The sequence below is a fragment of the Mixophyes fleayi genome, chromosome 4 (genome assembly GCF_038048845.1).
Source record: "Mixophyes fleayi isolate aMixFle1 chromosome 4, aMixFle1.hap1, whole genome shotgun sequence".
NCBI lineage: Eukaryota > Metazoa > Chordata > Amphibia > Anura > Limnodynastidae > Mixophyes > Mixophyes fleayi.
In genome coordinates, this window is record NC_134405.1 from 214,987,181 (window position 1) to 215,006,861 (window position 19,681).

The 19,681-nt window shown below is 42.5% G+C and overlaps 1 pseudogene; it reads left to right on the forward strand.

The window, feature by feature from the left end:
• Positions 1–2,357: 2,357 nt before the first annotated feature.
• The window catches only part of LOC142150793 (apoptosis-resistant E3 ubiquitin protein ligase 1 pseudogene), a 34,124-nt pseudogene continuing 16,800 nt past the window's right edge, over positions 2,358–19,681 (forward strand).

Below are 19,681 nucleotides of genomic sequence, written 5' to 3' on the forward strand. Positions count from 1 at the left end.
ATATAAGGAAAGCTGCTCCTAGGCTCCTGGACGGCCACTTTCACCTTAAGTCACTGTGGAAAGGAATCTGGTGATTGCCATCTGCTATAAAGTATGATGGCGCTAGGAAGGAAATAGGGACGCAGCTCAGGGAGTTAGTGTGGAAGTTACTTTCTCCTTGAGCAGTATATTATAGAGAATCCACTCTTTGGTTATTTACTACAGAATGTTTTTTTCATTCTAACTTAAAAATTAGCAACTAAAAAAAAAGATTAAAATTTTAATAACATCTCCCCACTACTATTAATATTTTGCTGGAAATGTGCTGGTAGATGTACATCACAATAAACCATCTGTCCTCTTGTGGTCGGCCATTCAATGGAATTTCTGTCCATTCAATTTGGACAAGCTTACTCTGCTGAAAAGTAGCTACATCCAATATGTCACTGAAAAACCATACATTACATTTTATACATACAATATATTTGATATTAAAATGTTCTCGTTACTTATATATTGAAATTGGATGGTTAATAAAAGGTCCATAAACATATTTTGCCCAAAACTCTCATTGCATTCAGGCATAAAGAAGCATGGGAGATAATATTTTTTTAATCATAATCCACATTTTTGGTTGTTTGTAAGCATTAATGAAACAGATGTAAGAGCAAAATTTATATACATTCTGACCACTTCCTGGTCTTTTAATTAGCTGGATCTTTCATTTCATCAGAACTCAGAGAACAGTTAATTTAAAAAGCTTTTCTGTGAGAATCTCACATTATACTCCTTATAGCAGTAGAAGTAGGGTATTTGTTTATTTTCAATTTACCTTATTTTTTTTTTCTTTATGTAGTTGGTACTTAGACTTATAGATGAATTTTAGACTTATTTTTTGTTTTCTTAACTGTGGACTATTTTGGATGAAGATCAATGGTATCCCTTGACAACATATAGAAAGTGGGTCAGTTTATAGAGTAACATTTGTATTTAATGAGTGGAAGTGTGTGCTTATTAACCAGAAATTAAAAGAAAAATAGCATGCCAAGCAGATGAAGAGCATATATCAATTGAACAGTAGGGATACAGTATTACTCTACCAAAGAAAAAAACAATGACTGCTGTCCTTTAGTCAAGAAAGCTTAGAACCACAAATATATTTTTTAGGAAGATAGCTGGACCAAGAGAGAGATTTTTGAAGAAGTAAATCCACAAGGAGAGCTATTAATTCCTCCTCACCATAACTTTTAGGGCTCTATTAAAATATTAAACTGGACCACTGGTTTGGTTAGGATAGACAGAAAGATGGCATTGTGATAACTTAATCAACACAACTTCTTATTTACATCTATTAGACCACATAGCGACAATGCAACAGAGAGACAAATGTTGAAAACATCATTTATTGTTTGCAAACAATTGTTTGACTGCTGGAAGGAATCTCGCCACAACACGACATAATGATAACACGACAAAGCAACAGATCTTATTTTCTAAGTAGCATTTTTGGCTACTTACCAAATAATTGGCTAATATATAAAAAGTGCTACACATTACAAATCGTATCCACGCAATGCCGAGTGACTCTGCTAATTAGATATAAATGGCTTAGTGTGTTCCAGTATTTCCTGATATGGCTACACACCTGAATTATACAGTTGGCAATAGACTCAGCAACTGTATAACAAGTGTATGCCTTCTTTTAGACAGATTTCACTAAAGGACTCACAAAACACCAAAAGACAACGTAAATGTTGATACTGTGTGTGAAAGTATATCACAAGATAGAGATTGTTGAAAATGTAACCATCTTTATTGAACTTGAGACATGCAGCAATAGACAATGTTTGAGAGTCCTTTAGGCTGGAGAGGAAGATCAGGGTTGCACATAGCTCACTGAGTCCCAAGAGCTGAGGATTGCACACTAGTAGCACAATATAGTACACTTGTAACAGCCACAATAACTGTAGATCAGTGTTTCTCAACTGCAGTCCTCATGCACCCACAACAGCTCATCTTTTCAGGATTTCTGTCTGTGGATGCAGGTGGAATAATTACTGACCCAGGCAAGTAGACTAAGTCACTTGTGCATTGTGAAGATACCGGGTTTTCTGGCCCAATGTTACCCACTTCACTCTGGTTGGCCACCCATGGGTACCTTCCTATGCCAGGGAAGTCTACATATTACCTTCTAGGATTCGTATAGTCACTCTGACACCAAGTTATTCCGATTGGAGAAGTGTTCGGCACTGCAGGCTGACGTCATCGCAACGTCTGTCAATAGAAATTTAAAGTGGCAATGTGGGGACCCCTAAGGTTAAGTGTTTAAACACTTAACCCGACATTGACGCTTTAAATTTCTATTGACACACATCACGATGACGCCAGCCTGCAGTGCCGAACGCTTCTCCAATCAGAATAAGTTGGTGTCAGCATGGTTATCCAATCAGAGATCTGCAGCGTCGGCTTCAAGGTAAGTCTGTTTTGCAGAAATTCGGTTTTTTATTTGTAGGGCTTGTCAATGTCGGTTTAGTGTTAATCATGAAAACGATTACCACCGATTAAAACTGGGCCATTCCTGTGCATACATCCGTGATAGAGTTGTAGTCCAACATCCCTTGGGTGCCTTGTCCACCCTTAAACGCCTAACTGCAAATAGTCCTTTGGCATGTCCTCTGTTTCTGGAGTCTATGCTCCCCATCCCCACATATTTGAGTGAAAACTGCCCAGGGGCCGGAAAACTTTGGCGCTCTTTGTCAGGTTGTTTCTGGCAAAGATCCAATACCCCCTCCCCATACACTCAAGGGACAACTGCCCAGTGGCAGGCAAACGTGGGGGCTCCATTAATTCTTTGCTGCTGGGGAATCCTCTGCCCCCCTCCCAAACCACTTGTGGGTGCCGCTGTATGTTTGTTGGAGAGCATCTCCCCTCCCCCGATACCACATCCACGTGTTGCACTACTTCCCTCGCCTCTGGTGCATCGGGGTAGTGTGAATCCTCATTGGACCCAGACTTGTCCTCCTGGCAGTAAACCAGATGGGATGGTCCAGTGCAGGCCTCTGGTATGGGGTCCTGGGTCCCGAGATTTGGAACTGATGTGCGATGCTTCAAAGCTTGTGCGGCTGGTGAACCTTGCTGTGCTGGTGCCCTCTCAGACACCCAATCTTCTCATCTGCCAATTCTGTATAGGGAAATGTCTAGGAGTCGTTTTCCCAGGGCCCCATGCTAGTGGCCCCTGACATGACAATTCCTTTATCCTCCCATTAATTCTGTCATACAGTCTGTAATCATGATTTCTGGTGAGATCATATGTTGAGCAAGTTTATGTTTCATCATTTGCATTGGAGAGCACACATGCGGTATCCTGCATTACTTCATTAGATACAACATTTTCAGACACAACAGGGGTGGATAACTGGCCTTTTATGCAACTCTGTTCTAACTCAGACACAGTCTCAGGTGCCAATAACACTGGCAAATTATCAGAAGATGCGACTAAATGGTACTTACATGGTAGCTCTTTTCCATCCAAGTCACCAAATGGGAGGATTTCTCCTAATCCTTTTTGAGTAGTCAGAGGTACAACATCCAGTGGCGCACGCAGGGGGGGTTTCTGAGTCTCCAGAAACCCCCCCTGCGCTAACTAAGTGGCCGCTATAGCTGCACTGTCCTATACAGCAGCCGCGGCGCTGTCAAAGAAGCGTCCGCGGCGGTGCTGTAGTGTATACTGCACCTCTGCGGACGCTTCTTAGACAGCGCTGAAAAAAAGGAGCAGCTATCGCTCCTCCGTTCGCCCCTGACATCCTCACCAAGTAGTTCTGCCAGTTTAATGAAACAGTTTTTCCTTGAACTATGAGTTACTGAATGTTGCTCTTTTGGATTGCTTCTCTGTGTATGACTTTGGCTTCTATAGCAACCCTCCTGTCTCTGAATCCTTTGTCTCTGGATGATGCGAACTCCATGATTTCCAGTGGCCTTATTTATTCTGAATACACTGCTAGGTATAGCATATTCTTATTTACATATAATACTATTTAAGTAATTTTATCGCTTACCAATAAAACATTGTCCAATGCGATTTGTGTGGTTCCAACGCACAATGTATTTAATTGCAAAATATAGTAGGATTTTACAGCAAGCCATTGTTACACATTAAAGATGTTTAAAATAAAGCAGGAAAGTATAAATCACCGTATACATTACATTTTCCTTATAGAGCTTCACCGAGGTCCATCATCATCATCATCATCATCTATTTATACAGCGCCACTTATTCCGCAGCGCTGAACAGAAAACTCATTCACATCAGTCCCTGCCCCATTGGAGCTTACAGTCTAAATTCTCTAACATACACAAAGAGAGAGAGAGACTAGGGTCAATTTTGATAGCAGCCAATTAACCTACTAGTATATTTTTGGAGTGTGGGAGGAAACCCGGAGCACCCGGAGGAAACCCACACAAACACAGGGAGAACATACAAACACCACACAGATAAGGCCATGGTCGGGAATTGAACTCATGACCCCAGCGCTGTAAGGCAGAAGTGCTAACCACTTAGCCACTGTGCTGCCCAACACATGGTACACAGCCATGCTCACATGTAGCCAGGTTCAGAGAGATAGAACAAAAGCCAGCATGCTTGTATATACTTGTACAGATAACACTGTCACGGGCACTAGGAGTTTTACCCAGAATTCACCAGGTGTAGCGACACTTACCAGAAGTGCGGACCTCTGGGTAGTGTGGTGAATCAGTGGAACCATACAGTAGAATAGAGGAAAGGAATGTCAATAGTATAAATGCTGAGTCTTGGCACCGTGGAACTGTGATGGTACAGCAGTTTAGTAAACAGGATAAAATGAGGAAAGTGTCCAAGTGCCTTAGCACGCAGGTAGCAGATAGCAGGCCAGTACTTGATAACTGGATAACGTTAGGCAAAGACCAATCAACAATATAGTAGAAGAGTCAGCGACTTGCAGCTACAATACAGAGGCACTTGTAGACTTTAGTCCAGCTAATAGGTACCATACAGAGTAGTCAACAACAGAACAAAAGAAATCTCTGGTGCTAATATGAATATCACGGGTATAGGTAAAAGAACACAATTTCTGACCAGGTAACAAATGCAGCAGCTCTCAAAAGGAGGTAGTGTTAACCCTCCCAACAAAACATACAAAAGGGAAAAAGGAGAGTTGCGCAGAAGTACCTAATAGGTTTTTAATAAAAAATGTCAATCAGCTGTGTAAAATACATGTATCGCATGCTGACAACCACAAAGTTACGGTGGAACGTATACTATGTATACACTAGCTTTTCTAAGAAACAAATAAAATAAAAATAAAAATGTATAGATATAAATAGATCTCAATAAAAAACAGATCACATGACCTCATAATCATGTATATACATGCATATATTGCGATGCAACCCAATACACCTATCTGTCACCAGCTGGTAAATATAATTGGGATATCCAGATTTAATTGGATTCTGCAGGATATAAGGAAGGCAGAGAAATTGTTTTTCCCTTTTTTTGCTCTTCAAATATATAAATACAGTTGAAATTGAACTATTACATGTACATGCAAATGATGTTTCTTATTGGAGTTTAGATCTTCAAAAAACTGTCCTTATAAGGATCAAATATAGATGATATCCAGTTATCAAACAGTGCAAGGGAATAATGAAAATACTGTTAATTATCCAGAAAGTGGAATCTCTTGTCACAGTCACTGTTAGAAAACAAATATGATCCTATATATAGAGAGAACCACACTGTGTGTGTGAAACATCAAATATAGGCACCGCTTATTAGTGCTTCAGCGGCTATTGGCAATCAAATACCACATGTCTCCGAGAATAAAAACAGTTCCGTTATTTTGGATCTAATATGAATAATATCCGGTAAATAGACAGATGAAGAGAATTTGAATACTATAAATCATCAGTAAAATAAGATCTCCTGTCGCAGCCGCGACTAAAATTCAATAACAATTCCGTATATCGAACCATAATATGTATGTTAAGCGTCCAACAGAGGTGCAGCTTCTTTTCGCTTCAGTGGCTCTATATAATCAAAAGACCACATACCTCTGGGGATCCAAATCGGCTGATGATGATGAGTGTCTGTCAGCAATGGCAAAGGTTAACCACCTTACCATAAAGCGGGTCTGTATAAAAAACATACAGCAGTTCCTTCGGTGCGCACCAAATCCGGATCCAGACACACAAATGACGTGTGGATGATAGGTCCCAATAATAATAGCGTTTCAAGCTTGGTAATAGCAATCAAATTACTCAGGCACTCAGATAGTGGTAGGCAACATAAAACAAGGCGATGCGTTTCGTCTGATGAACAGACTTTTTCAAGCAGTATTATTCCATCTGGATAGTTGCCCTTTTTAAAGGGAGTATTCCTTCATTTCATTACGTTCATCTGTTCAGATCTTTGAGGTCTTAAAGGTACAAATGTCCATTAATGCACTTAGAAAGTGCATAACACTATCTGATCTTTAGTACATATATATGAATCCGTACATAAGGATAATCAAAAACTGACAAAATATAAATCATAATAATAACACCAAAAATAAATATAATAGATAAACTAAATTAAATTAAAAAATATATAAAAATAAATACATAAATTAAAATCGAAATATCCCAATCGTTAAATTCCAAGGTTTCATTCAAACCTTCTGGGTGTAGTGTTTGTAATTTAAAAATCCATGATACCTCGCTTTTACACAATTTCTTATAACGATCCCCCCCCCTATCTGTGGGATAAAATCTTTCTATTCCAGTTATCTTCAAACCCTTCGGATTATTACCATGAGCTTCCGAGAAATGTCTAGAAACACTGTGTTTCGTGTAGCCCTTCATAACATTTTGCCTATGCTCTCTGAAACGACTTTTCAGAGAGTGAGTGGTGCGACCCACGTACTGGAGTCCACAAGGGCACTCCAGCACGTAGATGACAAAAGTTGTCTCACAGTTAATGTATTGTGAGATAGGAAAAACCAATTTGTTCACTGTAGACCTAATATTAGTGACTGCTTTCTGAATAAAGTCACATGTTAAACAAACATTCTTATTACAACTATAACATCCTGGTTTTTTAGATGGTAACCAGGATTGGGCGTTCTTCTTTCCATTTTCTATTTGATCATTTTTATTATTTCTATTAGATCTCAAAACACTTGGTGCTAGTAAGTTTTTTAGGTTATTATTTTTCTTGTACACTACTATTGGAGTTTCATCCAGAACATTGCTCAAAATATTATCCTGATGCAGGATTTTATAGTTGTTAGTTATAATCCGTTTGATCAGATGACATTTATTGTTATATTTTGAAATGTAAATGAGAGAATTATCAAAACCTTTTGATTTAGTAGGGTTATCAGATTGAGTTTTATTCTTTGAAACTAATAAATCACTTTGTTTTAATTTAGAAGCATGCTCTTTGGCTTCTTCTAACAAACCTGACGGATATCCTCTTTCAGAAAATTCCAATTGCATTTTATTGGCCTGTGTTTCATAGTCATTCTCAAGAGTACAATTCCTTTTAATCCTACATAATTGTCCCTTGGGGATATTTCTGATCCACGGTTTATAATGGCCGCTTATGAAATGTAGATACGTATTAGAATCCATAGGCTTATTATAATTATTGGAAATAATTCTATTACTAGTTTCCTCTATCGTAAGGGTAATATCTAGGAAGTTTGCAGTGGAACAACTGAACTGATGAGTGAAAAATAAATTATAAGTGTTAGTGTTAAGAAAAGAAACAAATTCTGAGGCCAATTGAGCACCTCCATCCCAAATAATAAATAAATCGTCTATGTAACGGCCATAGAGCACCAGGTTCGCCCCATATGGGCCACCCCAAATGAGGTCGTCCTCCAACGCCCCCATATAAATGTTGGCGAAGCTAGGGGCAAACCTGGTGCCCATGGCCGTCCCAGTATTTGTAAGTAATACACCGATTCAAACAAAAAATAATTGTGCGTAAGAATGAATAAAATCGCATCAGTAATGAAATCAAGATGTCTCCCAGAGATCTCACCTTTCTTAGTCAAAGCTTCCTTAACTGCCTGTGCCCCACTCTGATGGGGAATATGTGTATACAATGATTGAACGTCCAGTGTCAGGAACACCCAACTTGGACGCCAGATTATATTCTGAATCAAATTCAAAAAGTGCATGGTATCTCGTAGGTAAGATCTCTGCGAGACAACGCAATCCTGAAGATAGTGATCCACATAATAAAACAAATTAGATGTGAGGGAACCAATACCAGAGATAATGGGACGCCCGGGGGGTGTAGTGAGGGATTTGTGAATCTTGGGTAAATAATAAAACACCGGTGTGATGGGGTGATGCATAAAAAGAAAGTTATGAACATCCTTAGTAATAACACCTTCCGATAATCCTTGACTCAACAGAATCTCAAATTCTTTTATATAAGAAATAGTGGGGTCTTTATCTAAGGTTCTATAGAACTTGGCATCTTGAAGTTGCCTAAGAGCTTCTGTATAGTAGTCCTCTCTATCCAGAATCACGACTCCTCCTCCCTTGTCCGCCGGTTTAATAACCACTGAGACATCATTTTGTAGGGAGAATAGAGCCTTTCTTTCTTGTAAAGATAAATTATTTCTCCCTAAATCTCTTCCAATGGACTTACTGCACAATATCTTAAACTCATCCAATGTTTTTTTATAAAATAATTGTATAGATGGACTCCTATGATGAACGGGATAGAATTCAGACTTATTCTTAAATTTGCTAGTACTTAACTTATTGTTAACATCATAAAGGGCTACAAGATCACAGTTTGTTGTATCCAAAACATTGTTATCTCTCCACAGATCCTCTAGGATTTCTAACCCCCTATCATCATGTCTATCTAGACATATGGGGGAACCCTCTGTACATTTCCTATTCAGATTTTTAGATGCAAAATACCTTTGGCGACATAAGGTTCTGATATATCTGTTTAGTTCAGTATATAGGTCAAACAAATTGGGATTCGTGCTAGGAGCAAATGAGAGACCTTTCTTCAATAGTTGCAATTGACCATTATCTAGAGTTTTAGTAGACAAATTAAAGATCCCCTTTACATCCTCTGGGGATCCAAATAATAAAAATGATCAAATAGAAAATGGAAAGAAGAACGCCCAATCCTGGTTACCATCTAAAAAACCAGGATGTTATGGTTGTAATAAAAATGTTTGTTTAACATGTGACTTTATTCAGAAAGCAGTCACTAATATTAGGTCTACAGTGAACAAATTGGTTTTTCCTATCTCACAATACATTAACTGTGAGACAACTTTTGTCATCTACGTGCTGGAGTGCCCTTGTGGACTCCAGTACGTGGGTCGCACCACTCGCTCTCTGAAAAGTCGTTTCAGAGAGCATAGGCAAAATGTTATGAAGGGCTACACGAAACACAGTGTTTCTAGACATTTCTCGGAAGCTCATGGTTATAATCCGAAGGGTTTGAAAATAACTGGAATAGAAAGATTTTATCCCACAGATAGGGGGGGGGGATCGTTATAAGAAATTGTGTAAAAGCGAGGTATCATGGATTTTTAAATTACAAACACTACACCCAGAAGGTTTGAATGAAACCTTGGAATTTAACGATTGGGATATTTCGATTTTAATTTATGTATTTATTTTTATATATTTTTTAATTTAATTTAGTTTATCTATTATATTTATTTTTGGTGTTATTATTATGATTTATATTTTGTCAGTTTTTGATTATCCTTATGTACGGATTCATATATATGTACTAAAGATCAGATAGTGTTATGCACTTTCTAAGTGCATTAATGGACATTTGTACCTTTAAGACCTCAAAGATCTGAGCAGATGAACGTAATGAAATGAAGGAATACTCCCTTTAAAAAGGGCAACTATCCAGATGGAATAATACTGCTTGAAAAAGTCTGTTCATCAGACGAAACGCGTCACCTTGTTTTATGTTGCCTACCACTATCTGAGTGCCTGAGTAATTTGATTGCTATTACCAAGCTTGAAACGCTATTATTATTGGGACCTATCATCCACACGTCATTTGTGTGTCTGGATCCGGATTTGGTGCGCACCGAAGGAACTGCTGTATGTTTTTTATACAGACCCGCTTTATGGTAAGGTGGTTAACCTTTGCCATTGCTGACAGACACTCATCATCATCAGCCGATTTGGATCCCCAGAGGTATGTGGTCTTTTGATTATATAGAGCCACTGAAGCGGAAAGAAGCTGCACCTCTGTTGGACGCTTAACATACATATTATGGTTCGATATACGGAATTGTTATTGAATTTTAGTCGCGGCTGCGACAGAAGATCTTATTTTACTGATGATTTATAATATTCAAATTCTCTTCATCTGTCTATTTACCGGATATTATTCATATTAGATCCAAAATAACGGAACTGTTTTTATACTCGGAGACATGTGGTATTTGATTGCCAATAGCCGCTGAAGCACTAATAAGCGGTGCCTATATTTGATGTTTCACACACACAGTGTGGTTCTCTCTATATATAGGATCATATTTGTTTTCTAACAGTGACTGTGACAAGAGATTCCACTTTCTGGATAATTAACAGCATTTTCATTATTCCCTTGCACTGTTTGATAACTGGATATCATCTATATTTGATCCTTATAAGGACAGTGTTTTGAAGATCTAAACTCCAATAAGAAACATCATTTGCATGTACATGTAATAGTTCAATTTCAACTGTATTTATATATTTGAAAAGCAAAAAAAGGGAAAAACAATTTCTCTGCCTTCCTTATATCCTGCAGGATCCAATTAAATCTGGATATCCCAATTATATTTACCAGCTGGTGATAGATAGGTGTATTGGGTTGCATCGCAATATATGCATGTATATACATGATTATGAGGTCATGTGATCTGTTTTTTATTGAGATCTATTTATATCTTTACATTTTTATTTTTATTTTATTTGTTTCTTAGAAAAGCTAGTTTATACATAGTATACGTTCCACCGTAACTTTGTGATTGTCAGCATGCGATACATGTATTTTACACAGATGTTTGACATTTTTTATTAAAAACCTATTAGGTACTTCTGCGTAACTCTCCTTTTTCCCTTTACCATACAGAGTAGTAGCTATATCACAAGGAAACATGAATGGTCTACAGCTGGTAAGTTTCACCACGGATATGTAGAGAAGACTTGTCCAGCGCAGGTGTGTAACAGAATAGCGTGAGTGGTCTGCAATTGGCAAGTTGTACCACTGATGTGAAGGGAAGACTTGTCCAGGCACAGGCATGGAGCGAAGTAACGTGAGTGGTCTGCAATAGGCAAGTTTTACCACTGATGTGTAGAGAAGACTTGTTCAGGTGCAGGCGTGGAACGGAGTAACGTGAGTGGTCTGCAATAGGCAAGTTGTACCACTGATGTGAAGGGAAGACTTGTCCAGGTGCAGGTGTGGAACGGAGTAACGTGAGTGGTCTGCAATAGGCAAGTTGTACCACTGATGTGAAGGGAAGACTTGTCCAGGTGCAGGCGTGGAATGGAGTAACGTGAGTGGTCTGCAATAGGCAAGTTGTACCACTGATGTGAAGGGAAGACTTGTCCTAGGTGCAGGCGTGGAACGGAGTAACGTGAGTGGTCTGCAATAGGCAAGTTGTACTACCGATGTATAGAGGAGACTTGTCCAGGAGCAGGCAGGTAACGGAGGTAGCGAGAGTAGTCTGCAGCGGGTAGGTTCTACTACCGATGTGGAGAGGAGACTTGTCCAGAGCAAACGGATAACACGAGCAGAAACAGGAAACACCTCAGAGTCTCAAGGAATGAGAACCAAGAACAGGCAAAGGTAATAGGGCAACAGGTGCCTTAAGTACTGAGAGGTGATTAATTAACTAATGAGACTAGAGGCGAGGTATTAACGGTTCAGGGTTTCTGCACATGCGCAATCTTAGTCAAAATGGCGGACGGCCGCGGCTCAGGAGAGGCGCCGGCAGGAGCGAGAGAGACCCATGTCCCAACCTAGAGGCACTAACAGTCCGGTGAGTGACAAACACTTAGTGAGGTCTTCATTGATCCAGGGTTAATGATATTCCAGTTCCTTGCAAGTTATAGGTCAGTTCATTTGATCCTTACAAAGGGTAAAGGGAAACTTCCCCCACCCTATTGTTCACATGATTTGACTCTGAATGACCAGTTCAAACTGACCCACACAAAAGTATTTTTGAGCATTAATCTCATATTGCTTGTATCTTGCGATCGCTATTCCGTTCACACCGGGTTAATGCTGGTGAAATAAGCTTTAATATGAGACCAAACTCTTTACCTTTTAAAACACCTGAACCATAAATACCTTCCTGTACTAGACAATTCAGGAAAATACACCTCCTAAGAGGTGAGAGCATAGACAAAGAAGAGCTGCACAAGTATCAATGTATAACCAGACCCTGGCATCATTTGTGGGCGAGACCTTGGGTGAAGCGGCTACGCCTCCCAATGAGGACTCAGACTGAGCAGGATTGTCTAACTTGTTTCCACTAAGAGACTTTGGCTGAGACCAACTTGGAGATGTTGCTTTGACTAATGTCTATCAGAATGTGATTGAGATTAATGGGGTTGAGAAGACTAACAAGCCTGCAGAAGGTATTGCCTATTATTGTTACGAGCTGCGGCGGTTTTCACAGCCGCCGCGGCTCGCTACTGGTGCCCTCTGGCGTCCCGGCCATCACCTTGACAACCGGGACGTCATTTCCGCTGAGGTCCCGACCGTAGTGCCGCGTCCCGGCAACTGAGGACAGTCGGGCGCGTGCGCAAGTACAAGTAATAGCATGCAGGCTATTAGGTTTTAATTAAATTAATTAACAGGGTCCTGTGGGTGTTTTCAGAGCTAGGCTCTGACTGGCTGGCTGCAGTATTTTAAGGCAGTGAGGACTGAGCCTCACTGACGGTTATAGCTTGCTGTTACAGTTTGCTGACTTGCTCCTGGTTTCCTGTTGCTGTCCTGTTGATACTCTGTTTGGATCTCCTGTGTTTTGACCCCCTGCTTGGATTTTGACCCTGCCTGCTTTCTTGTGACAGTGACCCTTCTGGCTTGTACTTTGAACCCTGCTACTTTGCCCGTGACCCCGACTTCTGGCTTGTTTACTGACTATCCTGCTTGCCTGTGACCCTTGACCTTGGCTAATGTTTGACTACCCGCTGCTTTCTACCAGTCTCCTGGCCCGCTGCTGTGGTCCTGCATTACCAACCCACACTACACTTGGAGCTAAGTCCTGGGGGCATCCGAGTACCGGTGAGCATGTCAAGCTCTAAGGGAAAGGCGGCTGCTAAAGGCGAAGATCTCCGTCATCTAGTTCTGTGGGTTGGTAATCCGGGCCAGCAGCCTAATATTATAACCGGCCATACTGAATTTCTGGAGACAGGATACGGAATGGATGAAAACGGAACCAACTTATCTCCAGCTCAAGTTCTGGCTGGCCAAATTCAGACGCTGTAACAGATGGTTCAGGGATTGTCCCAGCGTTTGTCCGCTCAAGAAGAGGCCTCAAGGACCACACAAGCCACTTCAGGTTCCACCTGTGAACTTAAGTTGAACCTGCCGGACCGGTTCTCCGGAAAGAGAGCCTTGTTCCAGAACTTTAAGGAGAGCTGCAAGCTCTACTTTCGGCTGAGACCTCGGTCTTCTGGTTCAGAACAACAGAGAGTCGGGATTATCATCGCCCTCCTTCAGGGTGATCCCCAGTCTTGGGCCTTCTCCCTGCCTCAGACAAGTCCTACCATGCAGTTGGTAGAAGCCTTCTTTGATGCATTAGATCTGCTCTACGATGACCCGGATCGAGTGGCCTCCACTGAGACTCATCTACGGGCCTTAAAGCAAGGTCGGCGGTCGGCAGAAGAATACTGCGCTGAATTCCGCAGATGGTCGCCTGACAGTGAATGGAATGATCCAGCGTTACACAGCCAGTTTCACCTAGGACTGTCAGAGCAGATTAAAGATTCACTTGTGCAGTACCCTCCTCCCACCTTGTTAGAGAATCTTATGCAACTCGCCATTAAAATTGACAGGAGAATTAAGGAGAGGAAGACAGAGAAAGAGGCATCTTCCCTTTTGTCTGCATTTATTCCCGTTCCAACGGATGTTGAGAAGCCTATGCAGTTAGGGGCATATCACCTCTCTCCTGAGGAAAGAGACAGAAGACGGTCACAAGGCCTATGTCTCTATTGTGCCACTTCTCCCGCTCTTGTCCTAACAAACTGGGAAAAGAGCATGCTTAGGGAACATAGTTCTGCAAATTGTTTCCCCAAAGAATGCTGTCCTGATTCCCGCACAAGTCGCTTTCGGTGCCAGTTCAGTGGCCCTCTCCGCCTTCATTGACAGTGGAGCTGCAGGCAACTTCCTCGACATTGGGTTTGATCACTCTGCTGGGATTCCGACCGTTAAGCTCAAATCTGCCATTATAGTCTGTGGCTTAGATGGGAGTCCATTGCCTGGAGGCAAGATTATTTGGGAGACTCCGCTACTACAATTGAACATAGGAGCTCTCCAACACTTACCCCCTTTCTCTCATCTCCATATTATTAGATCAGTTAAGAGGCGCTACAGTCTTCACTAAAATCGATCTTCGTGGAGCATACAACCTCATCCGTATCAAAGAAGGAGATGAATGGAAAACAGCGTTCAATACACATTCTGGCCGCTACGAATATCTGGTCATGCCGTTTGGTCTTAGCAATGCACCTGCAGTGTTCCAAGATCTGATTAACGAAGTTCTTTGGAAGTTCCTTGACTATTTTGTAGTTGTCTATTTAGACGATATTCTCATATATTCTAAATCGTTATCTATACATCGGGGTCACATCAAACAGATTCTACAGAAATTACGAAAACCCCACCTTTACGCCAAACTAGAAAAGTGCAAGTTTGAGGTGCAGAAGGTATCCTTCCTGGGTTACCAACCAAGGTCCAAGCTATCCTGGATTGGGTGCAACCAAATAATCTCAAGACGGTGCAGAGGTTCCTGGGCTTTGCCAATTATTATAGAAGGTTCATTCGTGGCTTTGCTGACGTTGTGGCTCCTATTGTCGCCCCGACCCACAAAGGAATGGATCCAAACAACTGGTCGCCCCAAGCAGTAACCGCATTTGAAATCTTAAAGAAAGCCTTTGTATCCGCTCAGGTCCTTAGACACCCGGATCCTGAAAAAACATTTGTTCTTGAGGTCGACGCCTCTGACATCGGTGCTGGTGCTATCCTGTCTCAGAAGGACCTTCATACTCACCGCCTGCACCCATGTGCCTACTTCTCCCGTAAGTTCTCTTCAGCTGAAGCCAACTACGATGTGGGCAATAGGGAACTATTGGCAATTAAATGGGCCTTTGAGGAGTGGTGACATTGGCTAGAGGGTACTACACATCAAATATCTGTTATTACGGACCATAAGAACTTACAATACATACAATCGGCCAAATGCCTGAACCCCAGAGAGTCCCACTGGTCGTTGTTCTTCACCCGCTTCAATTTCGTGATCACCTACTGACCAGGTTCTAAAAATGTCCGGGCAGGTGCCCTATCTAGAAGCTTTTTGCACACCATGTTCCAGTTACAAATCCGGAGCCTATCATTCCCTCTTCCATAATCCATGCTGGGCTAACCCAAAACTTGAGCACCACACTTCAAAGATTTCAAAGATTAGCTCCTGATAATACTCCGGAAGGATGTTTATTTGTTCCAGTTCATTTAAGGAAGGCGGTTCTTGCAGAAGCACATAATAGTAAGAAACCCTCTCCCGTACTGTCTGGTGGCCATCATTGTCCCCTGATGTCCTCTCTTGTGAGAGTTGTGCCAGGAATAAAGTCCCCAGGAGTCGTCCTGCAGGCCAATTGGTTCCATTGCTCATCCCTGCAAAACCCTGGACACACTTGTCAATGGACTTTATAGTCGATCTGCCATTCTCTGCAGGACACAACACCATATGTGTGGTGGTTGACCGTTTCAGCAATATGTCACACTTCATGCCGTTACCCAGGCTTCCTAGTGCTCGAGATTTGGCTATCCTGTTCATCCAGCATATATTCCGTCTCCATGGGTTTCCTACTGATGTCGTCACCTTGACGACCGGGACGTCATTTCCGCCGAGGTCCTGACCGTTGCCAAGGCTCCCCCCTGGCAACGGCCAGACGCTTCCCCCTGTAGTGCTGCGTCCCGGCAACTGAGGACAGCCGGGCGCGTGCGCAAGTCCAAGTAATAGCCTGCAGGCTGTTAGGTTTTAATGAAATTAATTAACAGGGTCCTGTGGGTGTTTTCAGAGCTAGGCTCTGACTGGCTGACTGCAGTATTTAAGGCAGTGAGGACTGAGCCTCATTGCCGGTTATAGCTTGCTGTTACAGTTTGCTGACTTGCTCCTGGTTTCCTGTTGCTATCTTGTGGATACTCTGTTTGGGTCTCCCGTGTTTTGACCCCCTGCTTGGATTTTGACCCTGCCTGCTTTCTTGTGACACTGACCCTTCTGGCTTGTACTTTGGACCCTGCTACCTTGCCCGTGACCCCGACTTCTGGCTTGTTTACTGACTATCCTGCTTGCCTGTGACCCTTGACCTTGGCTATTGTTTGACTACCCGCTGCTTTCTACCAGTCTCCTGGCCCGCTGCTGTGGTCCTGCATTACCAACCCACACTACACTTGGAGCTAAGTCCTGGGGGCATCCGAGTACTGGTGAGCACGTCAAGCTATAAGGGAAAGGTGGCTGCTATAGGCGAAGATCTCCGTCATCTAGTTTTGTGGGTTGGTGATCAGGGCCAGGAGCCTAACAATTATATGGTAAAGAATGATCTGTTGTATAGAGTTGCTAATGTACAGGGTAGAACTGTAGAGCAATTGTTAGTGCCGCAAATCCATACATCACTTGTTCTCAAAGCTGTACATACACATCTGTGTGGGGGTCACTTGGGGGAAGATAAAACATGGGAGCAGATATTGCTTAGGTTCTATTGGCGAGGAGTGTACGACGGAATAGAAAGGCTTGTGTCCAGTATGTTAGAGAACATGTCCGAAGCCAGACTATTGGGTCCCACTAGTTAGCATCCCTGTGGTGCAGTCCCCATTTGAGAGTATTGGTATGGATTTTGTAGGCCCATTAGAGAAGTCAGCCCACGGCTATCAGTATGTATTGGTCAAAGTGGACTATGCCACCAGGTATTCTGAAGCTATACCTTTGCGCAATATAAAGTCCGGTACAATGGCAAAAGAACTCCTCCTGTATTGTACCAGGTTGGGTATCCCCAAAGAAATCTTGACTGATCAGGGTACTCACTTTATATCCTGTCTAATGAAAGAGCTATGCAGGTTGATAAAAGTAGAAACGTTACACACATCAGTATATCACCCGCAGACTGATGAGTTAGTGGAATGATTTAATAGGACACTCAAACATATGGTGAGGAAGACAGTGGCACAGGAAAAACGGGACTGGGATTTACTATTACTCTTTTTAATGTTCGCAGTGAGGGAGGTGCCTCAAGCATCTACCGGGTTCAGTCCCTTTGAATTGTTGTATGGCAGGCAGCCAAGGAGCATTTTGGATGTTCTCAAGGAGGGCTGCAGCAACAGAGTCCAAAAGAACCCAAAGTGATCCAGTTTGTTTCCCAATTGTATGACAGGTTGGGGAAGATCACCCGTTTGGTACAACAACATATGCATGAGACACAGGCGAGACAAAAAAGAAACTACAATAATTCCGCTGTAGTTAGGGTTTTCCAACCAGGTGACAATGTTCTGGTCCTGGTACCCACACAAGAGAGTAAGCTCTTCACCCATTGGCAGGGGCCATATATTAGGTGATTGAGGCTGTGGGATCTGTTAATTATAAAATCAGGCAGGAAGGCATGAGAAAACCTATTCAGTCATAACATGTCTACTTGCTGACATCTTGGCATGATAGGGAGGAGCCACAAGCCGCAGGAAAACAAAGCTCCCATGAGGGACGATCTGTACCCGGAGTGGAGACGACAGACTGAGGAAATGGCTCAGAGGAACCTTAATGTGTTTTTGAGGTGCCAAGCCATACCACTCTCATAGAACATGACATAGTTACACCTCCACCTTGGTGGTGAGAGTAAGACCATACCGCATTCCTGAAGCTAGACGTGTAGCTATGAAACAGGAGATTAGGAAAATGTTGGACTTTGATGTCATTGAGGAATCCAATTGTGTTAGTGGCCAAGCCGAACGGGAATATTCTTTTTTTGCAACAACTTTAGGAAGTTTTTAGGAAGTTAAGCGAAGTCTCCCATTTTGACACATATCTGATGCCCCGCATTGATTAATTAGTGGAAACCTTAGCCAATAGTCGGTACCTCAAAACATTAGATCTAACCAAAGGCAACTGGCAAATTCCCCTAACACCATCTGCAAAGCCTAAGACAGCCTTTTCAACCCCAGATGGGTTGTTCCAGTATATAGTTCTGCCTTTCCGGCTACATAGGGCTCCCGCCACCTTCCAAAGAGCCATGAATAGTCTCCTAAAACCACACCAGAAGTAGGCAGATGCATACCTAGATGATATAGTCATCCACTCCCAGGACTGGGAGACACATCTACCCAAAGTGGAGGCAGTATTACCCTCGCTTAGGGAGGCGGGTCTAACCGCCAATCCGGAAAAATGCGCATTGCCTATGTGTGAGGCCAAATACTTGGGGTATGTTGTGGGACAGGGTCAGGTCAAACCCCAATTTGATAAAGTAAAGGCTGTCAAAGATTGGCCCAACCCTGTGTGGAAGACCCAGCTAAGAACCTTTCTGGGCCTAATGGGCTACTATCGCCGCTTTATGTCACTAGGGCTGATCCTCTTACAGAGCTCCTAAAAAAAACTTGTCTAGGCAAGTTGGTCTGGTCAAAAGCAGTGGAGGCGGCCTGGCGGGATCATCGGGTGGCTCTGTGTTCGGCACCAATACTTCAAGCGCCGGATTTCAGCAGGAGATTGTATCTCCAAACGGATGCCTCTGGAGTAGGTTTGGGTGCCGTGCTGTCGCAGGGATTTGATGGGAAAGAGAAACCCATCCTTTTTCTGAGCCACAAACTTCTGCCCAGGGAGAAGAAATACTCCACGATGGAACAGGAGTGGCTAGCCATCAAATGGGCCACCGAGGCTCTCAGGTACCACCTCCTGGGTAGGGAATTCACCTTGGCCACTGTGCATCCTGGGAATTCACCTTGGCCACTGTGCATCCTCCTTGTTCCTGTGCATCCACTGAAGTGGATGCACAGGAACAAGGAGGTGAATGTCCGGGTAACTTGGTGGTTCCTGGCGCTGCAGCCCTACCACTTCACAGTGGAGCATAGGCCAGGGAGTCTGCACACAAATGCAGACACCCTTTCCCGCCGAGATGCACTCTCTGCACTGTCATCATCATTAAAGGTTGGCGACGCTAAGGGGAGGGGTATGTGGCAAATATGCCTCTTTGCCACAGTTCCCCTAAAGGGAACTGAAAAAAAGACAGCTAGTCTGCAGCAGCAGGCTGCAGACAGGGTTAAAGGTTCCCTGGGATCCTCTTTTAGCACATACACACAGGTGTTCCACATGGGTGTGATTGGTTTGCAGTGATTTGTAGTGCTTGGGTGGAGGATAAAGACACTGGATCTGGTTCAATAAGGAACTTAAATTAAGAAGTTTATTATTTAAGTCTC